The sequence below is a fragment of the Pseudonaja textilis genome, unplaced genomic scaffold (assembly GCF_049901715.1).
Source record: "Pseudonaja textilis isolate UNSWEBS1 unplaced genomic scaffold, rPseTex1.2 PTEXSCF22, whole genome shotgun sequence".
In the NCBI taxonomy this organism is placed as follows: domain Eukaryota; kingdom Metazoa; phylum Chordata; class Lepidosauria; order Squamata; family Elapidae; genus Pseudonaja; species Pseudonaja textilis.
The window spans coordinates 845,054-851,053 of record NW_028262865.1 but is presented as its reverse complement, the minus strand read 5'-3'; the positions used below and the strand labels follow the sequence as shown (position 1 = coordinate 851,053).

The 6,000-nt window shown below is 42.0% G+C and overlaps 4 protein-coding genes and 1 pseudogene across 7 annotated transcripts in view; 4 read left to right on the top strand and 1 right to left on the bottom strand.

Moving 5' to 3' along the window:
• LOC113454141 (GTPase IMAP family member 8-like) overlaps positions 1-6,000 on the top strand; it is a 169,970-nt gene that overhangs the window by 138,147 nt on the left and 25,823 nt on the right.
• LOC113454669 (NAD(P)(+)--arginine ADP-ribosyltransferase 2-like) overlaps positions 1-6,000 on the top strand; it is a 282,768-nt gene that overhangs the window by 263,046 nt on the left and 13,722 nt on the right. The gene's annotated exons all lie outside the window — the stretch shown is intronic.
• LOC148123724 (GTPase IMAP family member 5-like) overlaps positions 1-6,000 on the bottom strand; it is a 373,254-nt pseudogene that overhangs the window by 354,187 nt on the left and 13,067 nt on the right. The window lies entirely within an intron of this gene.
• LOC148123725 (GTPase IMAP family member 7-like) overlaps positions 1-6,000 on the top strand; it is a 35,403-nt gene that overhangs the window by 24,914 nt on the left and 4,489 nt on the right. The gene's annotated exons all lie outside the window — the stretch shown is intronic.
• The window catches only part of LOC148123726 (GTPase IMAP family member 9-like), a 317,013-nt gene that overhangs the window by 309,448 nt on the left and 1,565 nt on the right, over positions 1-6,000 (top strand). The window lies entirely within an intron of this gene.

The following is a 6,000-nucleotide window of genomic DNA, read 5'->3' as shown; positions in this document are numbered from 1 at the left end:
GATGGGGATATATAGATAGATATAGATGGAGAGAGAGATGATAAAGATAAATAGATGGAAGGATAGATGGAGAGTTAGAGATAGATGGAGAGATGGATGGATGGATAGATAGGTAGGTAGGTAGATGGATGGATGGATAGATATAGATAGATAGAAGGATAGGTGGGTAGATAGGTAGGTAGATGGATGGATGGATGGATGGATAGATAGATGGATAGATAGATAGCTACTGTAGATATAGATGGATAGATAGATAGATAGATAGATAGATAGATAGGATAGGTGGGTAGATAGGTAGATAGATAGATAGATAGATAGATAGATAGATAGATAGATAGATAGATAGATAGATAGATAGATAGATAGAGAGGTGGGTAGGTAGGTAGGTAGGTAGATAGATAGATAGTTGGGTAGATAGGTAGATAGATAGATAGATAGATAGATAGATAGATAGATAGATAGATAGATAGATAGATAGATAGATAGATAGATAGATAGATAGATAGATAGATAGATAGATAGATAGATAGATAGATAGATAGTTGGGTAGATAGTTGGATAGTGTGGTGGTCTGGCACTTGAAATGAGACGCAGGGAAACGTCTGAGCAAATGCCAGCCCCGAGCGAACTCAGGTAGCAGTATTTATTTAAGAAAAGAAATCGAAAGTACAGAATTGAAAACAATGACCTCAACAGGATGAGAACATACAGCTGCGGAAAGTCCCATGAGAACATACAGGCACGGAAAGTCCCATGGGAACGTCTCTGCTGTGTACCTTGAACCTTCACCTATTTCCCTGGTCCTTCTAAGCCCGCAGATCAAACAGGATGAAACACTCATAGCAAAGGCAATCCTGCCCCCACCAGGAGTGTCTGCAAATCCCTAGATCTATGCGAAATGGCTGTACAAAGGACTTACAGAAAATGATTAATAAAATATATTACCACATTCCCTCCTTTTTTATTTATTCAAAGATGGGGGGTGTTTTAGTGGCATAGTACACAGTTCCCTCGCGACCTGGTCCCATACGCTGAAAGGCTGAGGTACACATTTGAAATAGATTAGGAATACATTGAATACAGCAACATAACATAATAAGTATAGCAACAATTACTACAACTGATTGAAGCAATAAACGTAACCATGAGCTGTCAGGAAGCCAATCCCATAGCAAAGTCCAAAGTGACTTATTGAAGCCATCTTTTCCTGCTTCGTGTTCAGCTATGCGGTCTTCCATATCATGAACAGTTCTTGTAATGTTAGGCTCATAATTATGTATAAAAACACAACAATGTGAATGAATTAAAGCACAAACTCCTCCTTTAGCAGCTAACATTATGTCTAAAGCATAACGATTTTGTAAAGTAACTTGGCGAATTTCAGACACTTCTTCATTCAACATCTTAATGCTTCTAATAGTATCATTAAACATAGCAACAGTAAAATTATTTAAAATATGAATATCTCTATAGTTCATAGCTATTCCCAAAGGTGGGATCGCCGCCCTAGAAATCTGAGTCCACAAATTACCACCTATAGTTAGGCCAGAATCAACTTCTCGATTACGAATACGCATCCCAATCGGTAAACCCTCCAATTTATAGATGACAGGAATTACAAACCCTATAGTACATACTCCAGACCAATTCTTTGGCACACTGTTGATAGGCAGCGTCCCCACATAGCAACCATAACCCATCCGGAAGGGGAAAATATTTTAAATGCTTATGATAAGTATTGTCGGAGGCCTGACTTTCCCACTTCCACATTAGCCGCATCCAATTACAGAGAACGTATGCCCCGTGACCAACGTCAGACCTCTTAGTGACTGTCTGATTTATACAACAGTCAATGGATTCTTTCAAAGCCTGGGATAATGTAGAAGACATCCGATTTATGCAGCTGTTCTGACTAGTATTGCTTTTACACATTTCATACATCCTCCTTCCAAAGGAAACACCTTCTGACAGAGCGTAGTATTTCCCAGCAAAATAGATTGATTAGTCCCTCTACAGGGGGACGGTAATAACAAACCGAGGCTTTGGTAGTGAAAGTTACCTTTGTTTTGAACAATGTTTGATTCAACTTTTCAAAGTCTGGACCCCAGTGAACCCAGTGACTAAAGTTATTATAAATATCTAACTTAGTACTGGTTCGCTCATTCAAAGGAACACCATGTAACAAAACTCCACCTTTCCCAGACCCAGGTACATGCATACAAAGCCAACAATTAGTAACATTTAAACCCTTTGCTGCCATCCGGACATCCTTGATATAGGAATTTTCTTTCCATAAATTATCACCAAGGTCTCTAGTTTCTGTGATAATAGCAGCTCTTCGCCTCCGTATTAGAGTCCGTGGAGGCATAAGACGAATGGAAAGAGAGGCTGTATAAGGTAACTTAGGCAACTCCAATTGACACCGATATTGTCCATAGTCTGAAACAGAAACATTAAACAGAATCAGAGTTGTTGCACAAGCTGAAGATATAATATCCTTGTCAGGTCCCGAGTAAAGAATGTCTTGATCCTTATGCCAGGACCAATATGCTGGAAAAATCAAAGGATGCCGCTGTTTGCAGATCAATTTAGTCCGGTTCCCCAGAGGAACCTGCTGCATACAAGTTGGTAACCTCAGATAAGCAGTCATCTTTTCCCAGTCTTCACAGCGCCGCGCCTGGACTGACGGCATCAAGAGAATCAGGAACCACAGGTGAATCAGGAACCACAGGTACGCCATCCTGCTCCTCCGAAACCTCCTTCACTGGTGCCTGCGAATGATCAGGCCGAACGCACCGACCAGGAACCCAACGAATTTGACCAAGATGTTCTACTGCTGCATAACCACGTCCCCACGTAATCAGCTCAGCAGGAACCCATGCCGGATCCGGAAGGAACCGCACCAACACCCGAGGTCTCACCGCATCTGTAGAAGGAGAAGAAAAATGCCTGCTGGCCGCACTTGCAGGCGGGTTACCAGACAAATTTCAAAAATTTAAAGTATATAAAGCTAGATTTAATTGATCTTGAATTGCCGGAAGCCCCTGGAGCTTCCCTCCTTTTTTATTTAATTTAGCTAACATGTTCTTGAGCGTGCCATTATGACGCTCCACAATAGCCTGTCCTGTGGAATTGTATGGAATCCCAAATTTATGTTCCACGGACCACTGTTTGCAAAACTGATCAAAGACTGTGCTCCGATAAGCCGCACCATTGTCTGTTTTTAAAGTTTGAGGCGTACCAGCAACTGAAAATGTCTTAATGCAATGATTAATGACATGTTTAACCGCCTCCCCTCTTTGAGGGGTAGCCATTAGAAATCCTGAGTAAGTATCCACAGTCACATGTATATACTTCCAGGGTGCAAATGACGAATATTGAGTAACATCCATTTGCCAAATCATTGAAGGTTTCAACCCCCTGGGGTTGACTCCCAAAGGGATAGCCGTGCCTTGCTTTGAACAAGTTGGACATTGTTGAATTATGGCAGCAGCTTCTGCAGCAGTAAGCTTGAATTGGGATGCCAACGCTTTAGCGTTTTGATGAACTATGGCTGTCCCATGGCTGGACAGTGAGAACTGAAGTTACAGCACTGTCAGCTTTGGCGTTGCCTTGTGATAAAATTCCAGGCAAATTACTATGACTACGAATGTGGGCAACAAAACACACATTCACACGCTGCTCCAAACATCCTTGCAACAGCAAAAGCAATCTTAAAATATTGGGTGAGATTCCAGGAGACAAATAGGAATCTGCTACAAAGGGTAACAAATTATACACATACAAAGAATCCACTATTAGATTAAAATCCTGATTTTGAAAATTTTGAAAAGCCAAAACTACAGCAGCAAGTTCTGCCTGCTGGGCAGACTTCTGCTCTGATGTCACTTTTGTATGCCAAATTCCAAATTTATCTTTCCAAACACAAGCACCAAAAACTTTCCCTCCATCAGTAAAAACTGTAGGAGCATCTGATATAGTGATTTAGGTCACACCCTGTCCCATTGGTCTCTTATTTCGCTGACTTTGACCCCCTCCAGGAGCCCGACATTGTGCTTTAAAATGTCCAGGCTTCCCACAATTGAAACAATTTCCTTTTTGAGCATTTCCTGCTTGCAGAGCCAGAGCTAAAGTCTCCATGTTAAAAGACTGACTCCCAACCTTCCTACATGCATTAATCAAATCTGCGATTTCTCGCTCTCCAGTTGCTACAAGTGGATTTAAGATCTTTTTGCAATCTGTGTTAGCTTGTTCTACTGCTAACTTCAAAAGCAATTCGTTCCGGGCGAATTGATTATCAATTTGCCTTTCAATAGCCAATTTCAGTCTGCTAATGAAATTTTCATAGGGTTCATTGTTCCCTTGTTTGATGTTAGTGAAAGTCTTCTCGCCACCTTCGCCGTCAGGGAGAGCCCCTACGGCTTGAAAAATTAATTGTGGGAGAAGAACGAACCCCTCCTCAGGCATTCCATCTCTCTGTTGTTCCACTGTTGTATAATTACCAGCTCCGTAAAGCTGATCGGGGGTAACATTTGCTGTTCCCCTCTGGACTGCCAGCTGCCTCCATTTCTGATCTAACACCAAATATTGAGCTGGAGTTAAAATCATATTCAACAGAGCTTTCCAGTCAGCCGGAATCATTTTATTTCCATAACCAACTGCTTCTAACAATGCCTGAGTATATGGCGATCTAACACCATACTCTTTTGCTGCTTGCTTAACTTCCTTTAAAACTCTGAGAGGTAAAGGCTTCCACTCCCGCTGCGGATTTAATGCAGCGTCCATGCCAATTTCTACTGGATTAAGTTGAATCTCTACTCCAAACTCCACCAAATCATCTCCTGATAATTCCCCTCTATTTTTTGCTTCTTGAATAGCTGCAGTAACTGCATCCACCTGAACCCTTAAAGGTAAACTCTTATCTTCTGACAAAGTATTTCCAGCGCCTGACAGTCCTCTGGATTTATCCGGAGGTGCCGTCGGCGGCAACAAACGTACCGCATGGTAAGGCGGCAAACCTTCTTCGGGGGGTGCTAGGAGCGGTTGTTCATAAGTAGCTAACGCATCCATAACCACCCTCCAGGTTAACAAAATTGAAGAAGGGGCACGAGGTTCCTCATGCAAAAATTTTCCTATCTTTTTCCAGGACTCTACTTTAATACTACCTCCCTCTGGATATGACTGAATATGTTTCCAAACATACTGTAATAAGTCCTCAATTTCTTTCTTTCCCATTGCATGTCCTCTACTACGAACTCCAAACCCAAAACTATTCCCAATGATCCCTCTCAATTCCCTGATGTGCTCTTTCTGAGCCTTCGAGAGATCTCCCCCATACTCACGAAAAGAATCTATCTCCGTCCAGCGAAGAAGATGAGGGCCCAGTCGACGTCCGCGACGATGAGTATAGGATGCGGGAACGTATAGCCTTTCCAAGCTATCACGCCGGGCGTATAGTTCTTCCAAGCTATCACGTCGGGGTCACCACTTGTGGTGGTCTGGCACTTGAAATGAGACGCAGGGAAACGTCTGAGCAAATGCCAGCCCCGAGCGAACTCAGGTAGCAGTATTTAGTTAAGAAAAGAAATCGAAAGTACAGAATTGAAAACAATGACCTCAACAGGATGAGAACATACAGCTGCGGAAAGTCCCATGAGAACATACAGGCACGGAAAGTCCCATGGGAACGTCTCTGCTGTGTACCTTGAACCTTCACCTATTTCCCTGGTCCTTCTAAGCCCGCAGATCAAACAGGATGAAACACTCATAGCAAAGGCAATCCTGCCCCCACCAGGAGTGTCTGCAAATCCCTAGATCTATGCGAAATGGCTGTACAAAGGACTTACAGAAAATGATTAATAAAATATATTACCACAGATAGATAGATAGATAGATAGATAGATAGATAGATGGATGGATGGATGGATGGATAGATAGATAGATAGGATAGATAGATAGATAGATAGATAGATAGATAGATAGATAGATAGATAGATAGAT